Raw genomic sequence first — 19,548 nt, 5'->3', positions numbered from 1 at the left:
TTATTTGGTTTTTTGAAAAGTATATCAAATATACAGGAGTGTAAAAGTAATAATCAAACTTGTATTCATTCAGAGCCAAAAAATATTAGACTCTAATAAATAAATGTGGCAGTAGGTAGAAAACCAAACATATTTTGGTTGCTAAAATATGTGCATTTTCTATCTCAATTGTCTATTTCTCTGACTCAGTAACATTGTTCAGTGTACTTAGAATCAACTGAATTTTGGAAGACTGCTATTACTGTGGGACATATTCCCTTCCTGAAATATTTAACAGCTACGGAAGGTAAATATGGGAACTCAACATGCAGGATGAACCCAACTGGTCAGGTACAAAGAATCAAGACCATGAGTTAAGTTGCAGGTTCAGAAGATATATAGCTTATTCCTATATACAAGAATCTACTCAACTAATGTTAATGTTAAACTGATGATAAATAAGAATTCAAGAGGTTTGGGATTTAGACCAGGGGTGTCAAACTCAAGGCCCGGGGGCCAGATCTACCTCGCATGGTACTTAGATCTGGTGTGCAGGGCTGCTCTAGAACCAGCAAAGGACCGGCCCGTGGTGCCTCTGCCAGCAAAAACGGAGCTCAGGAAGGCCACATGTGGCCCTCCTGAGACCTGATTTTGGCCACAGTGGCCTCCTACAGCCCTCCGCCAGCAAAAATAGATATCTGTTTTCTCTGGAAGAGGGCTGCAGGAGGCTGTTGCAGCTGAAAATGGAGCTCAGGAGCCTGTTTTTGCTGGCAGAGTGCTCGGCCCACCACAGGTGCCCCTGACATGAGTGACAAGTTAACCACACCCACATCGGCTCCCGAGGTCAAACACAACCCTGATGCAGCCCTCAATGAAATCGAGTTTGATGCCCCTCATTTAGACCATTTGTGGGACCATTACACTCTAGGCTGATAACTCGTTTAACTCCACCCCCCAGCGTTGCCTGCTGTTCTCAGAGAGAAATCACTGCAAGAATGTAATGATAGCAGGGGTGGGATTCTACAGGTTCTCACCTATTCGCTAGAACCGGTTGTTAACTTTCTAAGCAGTTCGGAGAACCGGTTGTTGGAAGAAATCTCCTTTTGCTTTTTTCCACCCTTCTTGCATTTTTGGCTGTATGCCTAGACTTACTGTCTCCGAAGGAGGGTTTTTTTTTCTTTGCTGGTACTTTCTTAAAGGGGAAGGGTTGTTTTAAGCTTTTTACACTGCTGTTGGGAGGAAATACTCCCCTGTTGGAGTTAGCACTTTGAAGAAATAATTGAATAATGAAGCAGAGCTGCCAGGAAGAAGCTTTTAATGACAAGGAACCAAGATGAGTGACATTCAGCAAGGCTTCTTGGCTAGCTAGAAAGATTGACATTCCAACGTGAGTTTACATACCCTTTTTGAGTTTTGGTCTAAAACTGGTGACCATTCAAAGTTACAATGGCACTGAAAAAAATGACTTATGACCATTTTTCAGTTACGACTGTTGCAGCATCCCCACTGTCATGAGAGGACAGGTGAGGAGAAGCGCCCCTTGATGTGAGTGACATCAAGTTGGCCACGCCCACCCAGTCACATGACCAGCAAGTCATGCCCACCAACTAAGCCACGCCCACAGAACCGGTTGTTAAAAAAATTGAATCCCACCCCTGAATGATAGTTTATTTGTTTCAGCATAACATGTAATGAAACCATGGTCTTTTTTTCTACTTTGGACAGGAAGGGAAGGAGGGAGGGAGGAAATGTACTGAAAATAAATGGCCATTTTTAAAGCAGACACAACACAGAAATATTAAACACTTATATAACGTCCTTGAAAGCATAACATGTTTCCTAGGCAAGTCTATAATTGCTCCTCAATGAAACAAGGACCTGGGGATCCATCTAAGCTGGAGAAGTTTGCCAGCAACCATTTTGAGTGGTTTGTGCTAGGATATCCATTTTTTCATTCCCTGTCATTTCTTCTGATGAGGGGATTTGTTGAGCTTCAAACAACTCATTTCTGTTTTGGAGACTGAGCTCAGAGACTTCAGAGTGCTGCTGTAAACAATGTTAATGACAGCCAAAACATGTGCTAAGCATACCTTTTTTCCCAATGAAAACCAGCAAGTCCTGCTTATAAATACTTAGGCTGCACAGATTATCATAAACACACACTAAGGGCAGAGAATTACTTATTAAAAATTGTGCAGCTGGCAGAAATTCAACCGATATGGGTTCTTTTCTTTCTTTCTTTCTTTCTTTCTTTCTTTCTTTCTTTCTTTCTTTCTTTCTTTCTTTCTTTCTTTCTTTCTTTCTTTCTTTCTTTCTTTCTTTCTCTTTCCTTCTGCAAGGCATGGGATGATTTAGTAAGTCTCTCAGCTCCTGTTCCAGCTTGCCAAGAATCAACTTCAACCATCCAGCAGGTACTCCAAACCAGCTCGAAGAAAAATGTACCTTCATGGGTGTGTACGTGTAAAAATCTGCACAGCGGAGGAGGGTTGATGTCACACCTGCCATCTTGCAGATTTTGAAGTCTCCCAGGTCCTCTGAAGTTTTGCACCCAGTCCAGTTCATAAATATAACTTCTCTTCTTAGTAAATACGTTGCTGCAGTTTTAAGCCGTAGTGCTTAAGAACTTGCCAAGTTTGCTTCTGGCCATGTCCCCTCTGGCAGCACACTATAGCACAAGGAGGCTTTGACTGTCTTGGCTTTTTGCCATGTCCCCATGACACTGCCTTCAAGCATCGATCTATTCTCCAAAGCACCCGAAGGCAGGACAAGAAGTAATGGATGGAAGTTTCTCAAAGAGAAATCCAACCTAGAACTAAGGAGAAATGCCCTAACAGGGAGAGCAATTAACCAGTGGAACAGCTTGCCTTCAGAAGCTGTGGACGCTCCATCACAGGAGGTTTTTTTTAGAAGACAGTAGACAGCCATTTGTCCAGAATGGTTTAGGGTCCTTCTGCTTCAACAGGGAGCTGTGATGTCTCCTTTGGATGAATCCTCCGGACACTTCCTCAGAGGCTGGCTTGAGGGGGAATGAGAGCATTCCTAGGAATTACTGACCCTGAATTGCTGGCAGAACAGTTTGCAGGCCTGTGAAGAAGAGGTGAAGGAGCTGCATGCCATTGTGGATCTCAGAGCACACAGGGCAGAGAAGCAGAGGTCTGCCAGATTACTCAGAAAAAGGCCTCGCCCTTCTTGATGGGCTGTACCGGGAAAGTTATTTAGCACAGCAGGCAGAAGGCAGCATTGCTGGAAGCAACGTGTGTGGGTTGTGGCTGTGTGCTTGTTTGTGTTTCCTGAGACTCTGAATTATTATTATAGCCCATGAGCTAATATAGACTTTAAGTTTTGCCTGGGGGCTTTATATTTGTTTATTCAGTTGGGACACTTATAAAGCCAGGTGAAGAGAATTACTGACAAATAAAACCCTCCATAAAACACACTGGTGTGTGAGTGTGAGTGAAGGGGGCAGCACACCACTCAGCAATTCAAAATAATGCAATACTGCAAGTAGATAAATGGGTACCACTTCAGTGCAGGAAAAAAAATACCTAGCCTGTGTTTGTGTGTGCAGTGAGTGGAAGGCAGCACTGGATCTGATCAGATGTGAGGCATCATGATATGAGGCGAGTGGAGACCGGTGGAGAAGCCGGGAAGAGCCAGCAACTTGAGCGCCAGTAGCTAATTGGTGTAAAGTTAGTTTGCCCCTGGTGGTGCACCAAGGATAGGGGTGCAAGCTCAGAACAGAATGAACTAGCAATCTAGACCAGGGGTTCCCAAACTTGGCAACTTTAAGACTTGTGGACCCCAAATTCCAGAATAGCTGGCTGGAGAATTCTGGGAGTTGAAGTCCACAAATCTTAAAGTTGCCAAATTTGGAGACCTCTGATCTAGACTGTCAGGACTGCATTGTGACTAGCATGGGTAGAGTTCCCTGACATTGTATGCCATGTGCTAAATAAATGTAGCTCTGGAGACTTCAAAAGTGGATGGGACTCAAAGATATAGATGCTATTTTTCTGGCTTGAGGAACATTGTGGAAGAGATGAAAAATCAAAATAGATGCTCTTATTTGGAAAGGAAGCTAAGGGCAAAAAAAAAAAAAAAAAATACCCCATCCCAATAGTCTAAATGTAATAAGCATTAAAATGAGGAACAGGGTGACATCTCTTGTGGTCCTCAGGCAACATACAATGAGAAAGCATGGTCCCCAAACACAAGGAGATTGCCTCTGGTGGATGTGTTCATGCCATACATTTACCATGGTTCACGTGATAGTGGTTTACTCAATTCAATTTCACAATTCACTGAACCATACATTAGCAATACATGCTAGATTTGCACATAAGCATCAAGCTAAAATATGGTTGTCTATTTAGCAATTCCGAGTGTAAGGCCCTCACACCCAACTGGGAGTGAATCTGCTTCTTGTTGTTCTTAGTCGCAAAGTCGTTGCAACCCATTGCAACCCCGTGGACAATGTTCCTCCAGGCCTTCCTGTTCTCTACTTGTTCTGACCTAGGCTTCCCCAAAGTACGAAGCCAACTTCTCATCCCAATAAAACCCCTTTTATTTAGTTTAAAGTGAATTCCTCTCCATCAAAGTCTTTCAAGAGATTTCACGACTACCTACCTTTATCAGGCTTGTTGACCTGCCAGGCTGATATCTTCCAAACGCCACTCTTTAGCAGAAAATACTTGGCAAGAGGTCAGGAACAGATCTTCACCCTAATAGTCTCCTTCAAACACCACTTCCCTTTCGCTCCTCCTTATTCCCTATGGGAGGGGCTATTCACCATCCACCTGTGGCTTTACTCCCAAGTCGACCTCTGTTCCTTAGCTGTTCCCTTCTTCTGGCAGTTCTGTGCATGTGCACATCGGGAACAGGCTCCAGCCGTTCTTCTGCCCCACTGATCTCTGACTCCGAAGGCAGCTGGTAACTGTCGGACAGCCCTGGCCCCATCTCTGCCTCCAATGCAGAGCCCTCATCAGAGCCTTTCCCAGACTCCAGGACTGGCCCATGTTCCTCTCCAACCTCCTCGCTGTCCAAATTTTCTGCCAGCTTCACTGGCTGCTGGTGGGCCACAACACTACCATCTCCCGGAGTCCATTTAAGCTCACACCAACTGCTTCCGTGACTCCATCCATCCAGCTCATTCTCCGCCACCCCCTTCTTCTTTTGCCCTCAATCGTTCCAAGCATTAGGCTCTTCTCCAGTGAATCTGCTTCTACACTGATCCACAGTTGGAGGTGTGAATACAAAGCTCTCTACGCATCATTGGGGACATTCACATATATTTTGGAACCCTTCCAGTTCAAACGATTGTCTCTTTTTTTGCACTCTCCCATTCCATTCCAAGACCAGCCTAGATTTATTGGTCTGTATCTATTGCAGACCATATCCATCGGATGTAAATGTGTCTGGTTCTTTTCTTTGCCAAAGGCAGGATGTACACATGTTTATCCCAAAGAAGTTGATGCTGAATTGGAGTTCTTGTCTGAGATGAAAGATCTCAGCTTCTGATCTCAAGATCTTGCTAAGACGAGCATTTTGGTCATCACCAGAAACAAGGGAAGGTGGACAGTTAATGTTACTGCTGGTCTCTCGAGGGGATGGACAACCATGTTCAAATTGCTCTTCAAAAACACATGAGCGAGGACGCATTTTCTGTGAGTCAAGACACCTGACACCAAACTATCTTCTTTAAATGTGTCCTTTTCCTCCAGCTGTTTGGCAGCCCCCCCCCACCTCAACCCTGTCCTGCCGCCTTCACTGCTTGTGAGTCCACCCAAAATATCTCTCCCCACCCCTCAGCTCTCCAACTTTGATCCCTTTAACAGTTCAAAGTAGTTCACTTACCACCCGTCTGGTTAACAGAGGCCTAATCAAAACCCGCCTTGCCTAATGGGAACTCGGTTTTGGAAAGATTTATATCAAACAAAATGCCTTTAAAAAGAAGATCTGTACTGTTTACAACTGAGTCCCTTTTAGTTCCATCCTGGGCTTTGATGGGAGGGCTGTGGCTTCAAACATGGTATTGTTCTTGGCTTGTTCATGTTTTGCTAGAGACCCAGACAACTTATTATCCTAAGGCACTTGACAATTTCAAAGGGAAAACAGACACTCATCAGAGAGGGGCAGAGTTCAGCACGCATTTCTGCAAATTTTAGCAATTAGGAGAGTTTATTTATTTACTCGATTCACATAGCTGCCCACGCAATAAGTGGTTCATGGCCACTTACAATTAAAACATCAAAAATAGTATAAAATATCACGATTACAGTCTATGGAGATTCTCAGTCATCCAGATGATGCTTTTTCAAAAGGCACCTGGGCTTTGTTTTTCCTTGAAGACATTTCACTTCTCATCCAAGAAACTTCTTAAGTCAGAACTGCCTTATAGCATAGTGGAGAATGAGAATGGGCAAACCGTTTAGGTTTCTCGTAGTATCTAATTCTTGCAGGTTGGTTAATTTCCTTTCAATGTATTCCTCCCATCTCTTGGTATTGTTGTTTTGTGCCTGGACAACCCCTTGCAGTCTTACCAGTGGTGGGATTCAAAAAATTTTACTATCGGTTTTGTGGGCATGACTTGGTGGGTGTGGCAGGGGAAGGATACTGCAAAATCCTCATTCCCTCCTCACTCCTCCCCATTTCTGGGGAAAGGTTACTGCAAAATCCCCATTCTCTCCCCACCCCACTAACCTGCTTTCCAGCTCCGTTCTCCTGTGCAGGGCAACCAAAGTAGATCCAGTTGATCAGCTGGGACTCGGGAGGCAGAGAAGAGATGGGGCAGGGCCAGTAAGAGGTGGTGTTTGCTGGCTCTTTGAACTACTCAGAGTTTCTGCTACCGGTTCTCCAAAACTGGTCAGAACCGGCTGAATACCACCTCTGAGTCTTACTGGCAAGATTTCAGAAGTGGTTTCCCTTTGCCTTCTTCCTAGAAGTGAGGGAGACTGACTGGTCCGAGGTCACCTGTCAGATTTCCCTCTAAGCAGGACCAGAGTTCATGGCCTCCTGGTTTCTAGAATGCTGCTTTATTTATCTATCCAATCTTTTAAGCTGCCCATCTCCTTACTGAAGGAACTTTTATACATTTGATCGATCAATCTATCATTGCCTTAATCATTGCATTAAACTGGTTCTCACTATTGTTATGCTATTACAAATTGCCAGTGGTGGAATTCAAAATATTTTACTACCAGTCCTGTGGGTGCATGCTCCATGCATGGGGAGTGTTCTAAAATGGGCAATTTTAAGCATGAAAACTTACCTTACCGTCAGTGCTGGTGAGTAAAACAGCTGAGGCATGGCAATCTCTTCTCCCGTGCCTATCAGCTGAGCTACAAACAAAGGAAATATAGGACAGGAAAGGGCGGGGCAGGTGGGTGGGGCAATTGCTGACCATTGCTACCAGATCGTGAGAACCGGTGCGAACCGGCAGCATACCACGAATGCAAATTGCTCAAGAGCGTCTTTCCACTTTTCACTTTTCAGCCCATGCTACTCCCGAACAAGTCTAGGAATCATTCTCTTAAAAATTGGCACTCGGGTGCACCTTTCTTTTAAATGCATCCTCCCTTTTGAGGGCAAGCCACACTGCAAAATGCAGAGAAGCCACAATGCCAAAAGCAAACTGCAGTTTGGCTCAGTTTGACGGTATGAAATGGGATCAGCTTGGACTTAAAGCAACTTAATATTTTCCCCTTTATCCCTGGTGGGGCATGTTATTACAGCATTAGAAGGGAAATAAACTTCAGTTGCCAACTGGGTTTGACTTTTTAATGGGAGGAGAGAAGATTAGTGTTGCTATTCTTAATGGTAGCTATACCCTTTCAGTGTTTCCGTTTTAACATTTTTATGGAATCATAAAATATGATAAAATACAAAAGCAAATAGAAAAGCAGTGGGGAGGAAAAGGCAGAAGAAAAGTGAGGAAGGATAAGAAAAAAAAGAAAAAGGAGCATTGATTTCCAACTCTCTCTGTTGCAGTAAAATAAGGCATTAACATCAAATCACAACTTTTTGCTTTTTCGTAATAATATGAGCCAGCCATTTCTATAAAGATCTATCAATCTACTTGATGAAACCCAAAGTCAGAGTTTCATTCTTTTCCACTTCAACCATGAAATTCAGAAGCGGTCTCCAAGTGGAAACAAAAGTACCTACAGTATGTTCTTTTCTTTAATCAAAGTAGTCATTTTTGCCATTTCAGTTCTAAAATACCCTTTCAGCAGAGGGGGTATTCAGCCGGTTCTGACCAGTTCTGGAGAACCGGTAGTGGAAATTTCGAGTAGTTCTGAGAACTGGCAAATACCAACCTCTGATTGGTCCCACCCCCATTTATTATCAGCCTCCCAAGTCCCAACTGATCAGCTGGGTCTTCTTTGGTTGCCCTGCACAGGAGAACGGAACTGGAAAGCAGGTTAGTGCAGTGGGGAGGGAATGGGCATTTTGCAATAACCTTCCCCTTCCACACTCACCAAGCCACGCCCACAGAACCAGTAGTAAAAAATGTTGAATACCACCACTGCCTTTCGGTGTTAAAGTAAGAAATTGTGGAAACATTTCTGAAGAGCATGTTTTTGTAACAAAACTTTGTTTCAGCTCGGGATCATATAGTTTTGAGGGAGGACCCGCCCCCTCTCCTAGAAGAATGAAATATTTTGAGAAATATTAAAAAGGCAGGATATTATATTTCCCTAGATAAGAAATGGAGAAACGTGCTCTTGGAAAGCAGCCTCCACCCTCCTTAATAGCCCCCAGTGGATATTTTCTGCCCGTTAAGAAAGACTGAGCCATCCTATCTACAAAACCAAAGACCTTCAACTCCAGGATGGTGGGATTAAGACATGAACCCTCAGGACATAATAGGATTAACCCGCCAGCAGCAGAGCTCGCTACATTGCACAATCTCCTAAGGTCATTGTATCAGAGTCCAAACTTCAACCAAACCTGGGAACTCAGATAACCTACAGAGCCAGCTATGACCCCCTGCAACAGCCAATAGAATACATGTTCTTGCACAGGAACAGGAAGCTCAAGTGCAAAGCCCAAGAGAAGGTACCCCTCACTCTCAACTCCATGTGGTCAGCTGCCCAGAACCACCCATGTGGTTCTGCGTCCTCATTAAACCATCTTTCCAATCAACCTCCATGTTTCCAGTGTCTTTCGCCTGGCTCGGAACTGAACCAGATCGATATTTCTCCCAACGGTTTGATGCTGTCCTTAACTGATGTTTAGTGTGTGAGAGCCAGGAGGGTCCCATTAGACCTTCATTGGAATACCTTGACTCTGGACTGCCATCATTACATGGTATCGCTGGATTATGCGGCCTTTGGTCCTGGTTTGAGATCTGTAACTTTATCTCCTCCCTTTGAAAATCTTTGGGTTTTAAGCTAGCGCTTCCCATCACTTTCTGGTCTGCACGTCGGTTGTAAGTTTTTTTTTAACACAAAATTAAAGTGTTTGACTTGGTTTTGCAAATTGCTTCAAGAGTGCTGCCAACCGGCAGCCCACTGCATGTTCTAAAATAAACGAACAGTCTAAAAGCAGCCAAAGGTTTGAGATGAGGAAGGAATGAGTGATTACAGCTTTAGACAGGGGTGTGTGGGTCTTTCTGGTGCTTTCCTCCCTTGGCTTGCAACGGGGGCAGGAATGCTTCTTCTGTTGAAAAGGGCTGAACCTTGCCAAGCACTTGGGAGTGATAGGGTCCTTCTGCTTCCACCATTCCATTTTCACCTTCTTTGTTCACCTGCCAAGGTGGAGAGGAGGGGAGATCACCTTGCAGGAACTTCATAGCAGGGAGTACAACCACAACTGGACTCAAAACTCCTGCTACTAAGTGAGACAGTTGTTAAGTGAGTTTGGCCCCACCTTATGACCTTTCGTGCCATGCTTAGTAAGTGAATCGCTGCAATTAAGTTAGTAACATAGTTGTTAACCGAATCTGACTTCCTCCTTCTTTTCTAATTTACAAAAGGTGATCGTGTGACCCTAGGACAGTGCAACCATCATAAATATTGTTGCCCGGTGGCTGAATGTTGATCACGTGATGTGATGACCTGGAGTGTAACACAAACGTAACAAAATCCGAAACGTAAATAAATGTCCTTTAATGCCTCCAACTTGGCCCCACTGTTCAATAATTCTCAGCTGGAGATAAAACTTATTCAAAAATAGTATTCAAAAGAAAGCAATACAGTCCAAACTCAATGAGCAGATAAAGGTGAAATGAAAAACAAAAACAAACTACAATGAAGAAAGTTCCACAACAGACCAGGTCAAGTAATTACCAAATTCAAGGAGATAACAAGGCACAGTCTGTTGGAAGGACGCCAACCAAGATAACTTCAGCTCAAAATAAAACACACTTTGCTTCTGGCAATGCTGTGTTGTAACCGTCTCTCTTATATACTATTCTCCCCAGCTTCAATTAATGAGGGGGATCATGGCCGCTTCCTCTCTTGTAAGCCAAGTTGTTTCCTTCTCCATTCCTCTCTGTGTGTCCTAGGATGAAGAGGGGATGGGCCTGGTTCTTCCTCTGACTGCCCAGTCAGCCTCTGCCCTTCCCTAACCTCCTCCACAACCTCCGGAGCCACACCTACATTCCCTGTCGACTGTTCTTCCTCTACCTCAGAGTCCGATTCAACCAAGGGCATCACATGTGACCACGAAGATGCCGTGATGGTTATCAGTAGGAAAAACGGACATATTACTTACTTTGTAAATTCAAACAGTCGCTAAATGAACTACTGTAAGTTGCTAAATTGACTTGCATCTGCAGACTTTGTGATATGGACTCCAAGCTCAAAGTAATAGGAAACCCTACATTGATAGAGGTTTGTGTGCATCTCTTCATCCAGTCCATTTCTTAAATTAAAAGCTCGTGATAGCAGAGGACTATGGCAAATCTCTCACGAGAATTTCTCCACCGCAGTATTTCTTCATTTCTCTTCTCAGCACTCTTCCTATTATACTTCCTGGCTCTTCGATCATCAGATTACCTGCCCGCTTGGGCATCACAATTTTTGTTTTTGTCCTCCAAAACTGAGCCACCAATTGTGAATCCTGGCTGCCTGGGTGCCACGTAACACTAGAAGGTCTTTCTCGAGTCACCATCTTGCGAAGAGATGGAAAAATCTGGCTCTTGAAGTTGATTTAAAAAAAAAAAAAAAAAAAAAAAAACAGTATTGTTCCGACTTTCTACCACTTCCTGCCATCTGGGATCAGGGACTTGAAAGCAGTACTGGCGAATTAGGCTCCACACTCAACTCTTTGTTCTGTCAGTCAAGAAACTCTAATGTGTCATTGTTTTGATCTTCTATATTTAGAAGCCGTTGCTCCTACCATTCCCTCCCACTCTCCCAATATTCAGTTACACTTCTAATCTGCCCAAGGAGCAGAACCTGGGATGGACTGATGCCAGGGCCTGCTCCAGATTTGGAAAAAAATCCAGGATCTCCTTGAAAAGTCAAGGGATGGTTTGTTCGTGTGAGAGTGAGGAAGTCCACCTCCTCTTCTGAGCTAGGAAATAAATTATGTCAATGTTTGTGGGCCTCATAGGAGCTCTTGGTAAGATATTGTCAGGGAATTGCTCATCACTGACCTCTCCCTGGGATGATTCCTTCTCATCATTTTTGGTTCATCCAATTAATCAGCAGACGTGCAAACAAACACCTGGTTGTTTTTTTTTGCACTGCGTCACTCCTCTTACCTGCTGGTTCAGTTATTCACTGACAAATATAACTGAAATGTAAGTTCTTGCAGCCTTGCTGTGTTCTTCCCTGGCTTCTAAATATTTTTCCCTCATTGAAAACTGGGACTTCTGGTCTGGAAAATAGGAATGGTATTCAAGCTGAGGTTACAACTTAAAACATAGAATTATGTCCGGAATGTGTACACAAGGAAGGATATAAAAACAGGAACATCAATTATTCAATCTGGAAGCTGTGCCCCTGAATTACAGCCTTTTATTTTCCAAGGGTATTGGCCAACAGTATTTAGCAATAAAACATCTACTTCTCTGTATCAGAGGTGGCATTCAGCAGGTTCTGACCAGTTCTGGAGAACCGGTAGCAGAAATTTTGAGTAGTTCAGAGAACCAGCAAATCCCACCTCTGACTGGCCCCACCCCCATCTATTCTTTGCCTCCCGAGACCCAGCTGATTGGCTGGGTTTTCTTTGGTTGCCCTGCCCAGGAGAACAGAGCTGGAAAGCAGGTTAGAGGGGTGGGGAGGGAATGGGATTTTGCAATAACCTTCCCCTGCCATGCCCACCAAGCCATGCCCACCAAGTCAAGCCACACCCACCAAGCCACGCCCACAGAACCAGTACAGTAGTACAAATTTTGAATCCCACCAGTCCTCTGCATGTGGTGTCAATATGGATAAAAAACTCATCCCTTCCTTCTAGTAAACCTTTTAATCCAAAGGCTGCAAACTCTTAACCTTCTAGATATTCTCAAACATTTATTTATTTCTTGAGATCGATACTTCTTGCCAAGAGATTCTGAAGGGTGAAGACATCAACACATTCATATAAATTTAAAACACATGTGCAGGAACCCACCACCGTAGAAAGCAAAAGTGAAGAATGGCGACCGAGGATAAACACATTAGCACAAATTCACACAACTCGTGAACTAAACCAAGGGTGTCAAGCTCAAGGCCCACAGGCCAGATCCAGCCCATGGGGTGCTTAGATATGGAAACAGTGAAGGACCGGTGCCCCTGCCAGTGAAAATGGAGTTCAGGAAAACCGTGTACAGCCCTCCTAAGCTCCATTTATGCTGGCAGAGGGTTGCAGGAGGCCATCGCAGCCAAAAATGGAGCTCAGGAGCGTATTTTCGCTGGCAGAATGCTTGGGCCACCATAGGCTCCCCCCAACACAAGTGATGTTGAACTGGCCATACCCCACCCTCCCCGACCATGCTCCCCCCCGAGGTCAACTACAACCCTGATGTGGCCCTCAATGAAATCAAGTTTGACACCCCTGAACTAAACTTGATCTCCCAACTTGATCCTGCAGAACCAGGATCAATCTAATTTTAGGTGGAATTTTGCTCCAAAGGGCGGTGAACATGATAGAGAAGGGATAATTCCTGCGTCCACCAGATAGCAATAGCCCTTAGACTTATATCCTGCTTCACAGTGCTTTTACAGCCCTCTCTAAGCAGTTTACAGTGTCAGCATATTGTCCCAAACAATATGGATCCTCATTTTGCCCACCTCGGAAGGATGGGAGGCTGAGTCAACCTTCACCCAGCGAGGATCGAACTGCTGGCAGTAGGCAGAGTTAGCCTGCAATACAGCACTTTAACCACTGCACCAATACAGCTTGCTTACTTGCTTGCTTGCTTGCTTGCTTGCTTGCTTGTTTCCTTCCTTCCTTCCTTCCTTCCTTCCTTCCTTCCTTCCTTCCTTCCTTCCGTCCGTCCATCCTTTGCAATAGCACTTATATACCGCTTCACAGTGCTTTTACAGCCCTCTGTAAGCGGTTTTACAGAGTCAGCCTCTTGCCTCCAACAATCTGGGACCTCATTTTACCCACCTCAGAAGGATGGAAGGCTGAGTCAACCTTCAGCCGGTCAGGATTGAACTTCCTGGCTATAGGCAGAGTTAGCCTGCAATACAGCACTTTAACCACTGCACCAACATGGCTTCCTTCCTTCCATCCATCCATCCATCCATCCATCCATCCATCCATCCATCCATCCATCCATCCATAAGCATAGCACTTATATACCACTTCATAGTGCTTTTATTTATTTATTTATTTATTTTGTCAAACAATTATTAGATAACAGGTATAAGTATAAACATGGTTATAAATATATGAAATGGATACGAATAAGAAAAAAAAACCAATAGGACAGGGACGGTAGGCACGATGGTGCGCTTATGCACGCCCCCTACAGACCTCTTAGGAAAGGGGTGAGGTCAATAGTAGACAGTCTAATGTTGAAGATTTTGGGGTTTGGGGAAGAAATCACAGAGTCGGGTAGAGTATTCCAGACATTGACCATTCTGTTGCTGAAGTCGTATTTCCTGCAATCAAGTTTGGTGCGGTTTATCTTTAGTTTGTATCTATTTAGTGCTCTTGTATTGTTTTGGCTGAAGCTGAAGTATTCATTGATAGGTAGGACATTGCAATATATAATTTTGTATGCTATGCTTAGATCGAACCGAAGGCGGTGTAGTTCTAGGTTGTCTAGGTCTAAAATTTCAAGTCTGGTGGCATAAGGTATTCTGCTATGAGTGGAGGAATGGAGGATTCTTCTCATAAATATATTTCTGGACTTTCTCAATTGTATTAATATCAGATATGTAATGCGGGTTCCAGACTGATGAGCTGTATTCAAGTATTGGTCTAGCAAATGTTTTATATGCTCTAGTTAGTAGAGTGATATTACCAGAGAAAAAGCTACGCAGGATTAGGTTAACAACTTACCGCCTTTTTGGCTATGTAGTTACAGTGGGCTCTAGCACTTAGATCATTTGAGATGAGTACTCCAAGGTCCTTGACAGAGTTTGGATCATCAACAAGGTCCTGACTATTCAGCTTGTATTTTATTTTTTGATTTTTTTGCCAATATGTAAGATAGAGCATTTATTTGTTGAGATTTGAAGTTGCCATTTGTTTGACCATTCTGACACATAGTTGAGGTCTTTTTGAAGGATAGCAGCATTGTCAGTAGTGTTGAATAGTTTTACATCATCAGCGAAAAGAACGCAGTTGCTCTTAATATAATCACAGAGGTCATTAATATATAAAATATATAATATTTTACAGCCCTCTCTAAGCGGTTTACAGAGTCAGCCTATTGCCCACAACCATCTGGTTCCTCATTTTAATCACCTCGGAAGGATAGAAGGCTGAGTCAACCTTGAGCCTGGTGAGATTCGAACTGCCAAATTGCAGGTAGCTGGCAGTCAGCAGAAATAGCCTGCAGTACTGCACTCTAACCACTGCACCACCATGGTTCATCATATGCTTTAAGAGTTAGGATTCAGAGCATGTCCTTATTACATTTGATGGGACAGGTAGAAAGCATTGGAGAAAAATAGTCTCACCCATCCCTGTTTATGGCCATGCTGATTTAGGCTGTGTCCAATAACTTGGAAAGGCCATAAGTTGCCCCTTTCAGTTCTTGTTTAAAGTGAGAAAAAGTTCTCCAATAACTCTTTGATACACTGCTGGGGATCTATCTAATGTCTAGGAATCTTGCAGGACCGCTCCTCAGATCAACGCAGAATGGAAAGATAAACCAGACTTTTCTGACTGCAAGAAAATAGTAATTACCTTGCTTGCAATGTCTAGTCTTTGCAGGTTGATCATTTCTGTGGTTAGATGTTTTCCTGACTGTGGAAGTATCAATTAACCACCCATACTTAGCCAGCATTTTCTTTGCTGAGGGTGAATAATTGTCTACCTTTCCAGAGATGTTGATCAAACCCCAGACTCCCCAAGTTCACAGTGACTTGCCTTGATGGATATTTGATGGGATGAACAAAGCCAGGAGACCTTTCCTTCCATTGCTGCCCCGCACAAAGTAAACAAGGATGTTGCCTTTTGGTGGTTATGTTTCTGAGACCGGATAGGGATTGATAATGGATACACACACACACACACACACACACACACACACACGTCTGTAAATAGAAACCTCTTTGGAAGGAAGGGGGGAATGCATCTGGGCTACTTAGGTAACATCAACTCAGATTGGGACAAAAGGTGTTGGGCTCATGCGGAAGATAAAACCATTCAAAGCTTCTATTGTCATAAAAGAGTCCTTGGTTGTCCTCCTCCTCCGCCTCCTCCTCCTCCTCCTCCTCCTCCTCCTCCTCCTCCTCCTCCTCCTCCTTCTTCTTCTTCTTTCTTCTTTTCCCCTTCCCCTTCTTCCTCCTTCTCTTCCTCCTTCCTCTTCCTCATGCCAGAAACCTTTCTTCTCCTTCTTTTTCTCCTTGCTCCTCCTCCTCTTCTTCTTCTTCCTCCTCCTCCTCCTTCTTCCTCCCCATGCCAACCTTTCTTCTTCTTCTTCTTCTTCTTCTTCTTCTTCTTCTTCTTCTTCTTCTTCTTCTTCTTCTTCTTCTTCTTCTTCTTCTTCTTCTTCTTCTTCTTCTTCTTCTTCTTCTTCTTCTTCTTCTTCTTCTTCTTCTTCTTCTTCTTCTTCTTCTTCTTCTTCTTCTTCTTCCTCCTCCTCCTCCTCCTCCTCCTCCCCCTCCTCCCCACCATCATTCCCCAGGCTTTGAAAGTCTTTGGAATTTAAGTTGCTTTGAGCCAGTCAATCCTCCCGGAAGGAGATGACGTGCTAGAGAGGGAGGAGGAGAAATGGGGAAGAACACATCGGGCTTAATTAGACTGTCTCCAAAGCCGTCTCTTTGTGGCCTTGCGCTGATTGCAACAAAAAGCATTATTAATGTTTCCCATTAGTTCAAAAACCTTCTTTGCAGAAGGTTTGTTTTCTTTTTGCTGCTTTTAAAGACTTAGCTGAAAGGGTGAGGGGGGAGGAGAAGGTCTTCATAGTTGTATGGAATTGGCACAGTGCATCCTTTTAACTCTGGCGCATCCTTTTAACTCGGAGTTGCACAGAGAACGGGCCAATTTTGCGGCATGCTGTTGGTTCCTGCCTTTTCTCAGAGGGGGTTTCCCCACATCCAAAAATGTTAAGACAGTGACCCTCCTTTTGGTTAAACACCCCCCCAAATCCAGGGGCTGAGGATCTTTGCTCAGGACTCAGAACTGGGATCTCCTTGACAGCCATCTTAAAAGAGCCCTTTAAGTCAGTGGCACCAGGGGTGGGCTTTCAAAATTTTAACAAAGGGTTTCTCTGCCTGGTTGCTGGGTGAGCGTGGCATGGTGGGCGTGGCCTAGTCATCCTCCTGCACCACGGCAGCGGGGGGTGTTTTTGCCTTCCCTGTCCTCCGGAGGCTTTCCATGAGTCTCGGGAGGGCCAAAATGGCCTCCCTGGGCTCCGGAAGTCAGAAATGAGCCCATTTCCGGCCTTCCCGAACTTCCGGGAGGCCCATTTTTAACCCAACCAAGCCTCCATGCGTGCCCTGCACTTACCTGCATCCAAAACGGGCCACCTGGGGACTCCTGGGAGGGGAGGGGTGGGCGGGACCAGCCAGGAGTGGGATTTGGGAGTTCTCCAAACTGCACAGAATCTTAGCTAGGGGCTCTCCTGAACCCCAGCAAACCCCCAGCAGCCCACTCCTGAGTGGCACCCCAACATTTTGGGCACCAGGGCCCAGTGCTGTGGGGAATGGTTTTCCCACGGACTGGAGGGGACGTGGTTTTGCTTGCTGCCTGCATCCCACAGATGGGGCTTCACTTGTTTGCATGGCCCGGTTTCTGGCATGCCACGGCCCAGTGCCAGCCCACGGATCGGAAGTTGGGGATTCCTGCTTTAAGTCCTCTATTTTGCCAATACAAATCCAGGGGGGACTGAGTGAAACCAGGCTCAATAGCAGTGACTGTGAGAGGGATCTTGGAGTCTTAGTGGACAACCAGCTAAATATGAGCAGCCAAAAAAGTTAATGCAATCCTAAGTTGCATTAACAGAGGGATACAATCGAGATCAAGGGAGGTATTAATACCACTTTATAAAGCCTTAGTAAGACCACACCTAGAGTACTGCATCCAGTTTTGGTCACCACACTATAAAAAACCATGTTTAGAAAGAGTGCAGAGAAGAACAACCAAGATGATTAGAGGTTGTTGTTGTTGTTAGTTGCGAAGTCATGTCCGACCCATCACGATCCCATGGACAGCATTTCTCCAGGCCTTCCTGTCCTCTACCATCTTCTGGAGTCCATTTAAGCTCACGCTGACTGTTTCAGTGACTCCATCCAGCCACCTCCTTCTCTGTCATCCTCTTCTTCTTTTGCACTCCATCTTTTCCATCGTTAGGCTCTTCTCCAGTGAGTCCTTCCTTCTCATTAGGTGGCCTGGAGGTCTGATTAGGGGACTGGAGATTAAAACATACAATGAATGGTTGCAGGAACCAGGCATGGCTAATCTAGGGAAGAGAAGGACCAGTTGAGACATGATAGCAGTCTTCTAATATTTGAGGGGCTGCCACAGAGAGGAGGGGGTCAAGCTATTCTCAAAAGCACCCAAAGGTCAGAAAAGGAATAATGGATGTAGAGGTTCAACCTGGAAATAAGGAGGAATTTTCTACAAGTGAGAACAATCAACCAGTGGAACAGAAGTTGCCTTCGGAAGTTGTGGGAGCTTCATCCCTGGAAGCTTTCAAGAAGAAACTGGACTGCCGTTTGTCAGAAATGGTGTAGGGTCTCCTGCTTGGGTGGGTGAGGGTTGGACCAGTGGTGGGATTCAACATTATTTACTAACGGTTCTGTGGGTGTGGCTTTGTGGGCATGGCGAGAGAAGGATACTGCAAAATCCCCGTTCCCTCCCCACCCCACTAACCTGCTTTCCAGCTCCATTCTCCTGTGCAGGGCAACAAAAGAAGACCCAGCCGATCAGCTGGGACTCAGGAGGCAGAGAATAGATGGGGGCAGGGCCAGTCAGAGGTGGGATTTGCCAGTTCTCTGAACTACTCAAAATTTCTGCTACCGGTTCTCTGGAACTGGTCAGAACCTGCTGAATACCACCTCTGGGTTGGACTAGATGACCTACAAGGTCCCTTCCAACTCTGTAATCTCGAAACCAAGGGAAAGGACTTTTTTTTTTTTTCTCCTGCTCAGAATTATTATAATTTTGTCTGGACAACTCAGGCAAAGCAGAACAAGTCTCCCCTCTGGATTTTCTCCTTCTCCTTCCAGATTGTAAATGTCTTTTTCCTACCCCGAGCAAGTACTTTTCCCCTCCGAGCTCTTGATCGGTGCCTTCCACCTGGTTCTGTAATTAAATCCTGGCGTGAGGTCCTTATCCTGTGACATCACATGCCGTTGCCATGGGGCAGTCAACGTGTATCACCAGGCGAGGAGGCAGCCAGGAAACCTTAGTTTATCCTGAAGGGTGTTGGGCTGTCTAATTGTTTATCGGATGAAAGGAAAATAACAAATAGATGAGAGTTAAATGGCTGCTTATGAGGATCCATCCATCCATGCCTGAGGAAATGGCCAATAAAACAGGAAATGAGATTTAGGAAGGCTGCGAAAAGCAGAGTTATTGACGGTTATCTTGGGCATGTAGTCTACGTCTTTCTTGGCAAGACTTCAGAAATGGTTTATTTGTGACCTTTTTCCTAGGGCTGAGAGAAAAGGATTGGCTGAGTGTCACCCACAGATATAGATACAAAAGATAGAGTAGTTAAACAGAACAGACAGATAAAATAGGTAGATGATAGACAGAAAGACAGGTAGTTAGATATAGATACAACAGATAGATATAACAGATAAATAGATATAATAGATAGATGATAGACAGATAGCATAGATAGATATAGATGCAACAGATAGATACAGTATACGGTAGATAAATAGAACAGACAGATAAAATAGGTAGATGATAGACAGAAAGACAGGTAGTTAGATATAGATACAACAGATAGATATAACAGATAAATAGATATAATAGATAGATGATAGACAGATAGCATAGATA

Source organism: Notechis scutatus, chromosome 7 (genome assembly GCF_049901735.1).
Source record: "Notechis scutatus isolate UNSWTSFEM ecotype Mainland chromosome 7, rNotScu1.2, whole genome shotgun sequence".
NCBI lineage: Eukaryota > Metazoa > Chordata > Lepidosauria > Squamata > Elapidae > Notechis > Notechis scutatus.
This window is presented reverse-complemented; position numbering follows the sequence as displayed.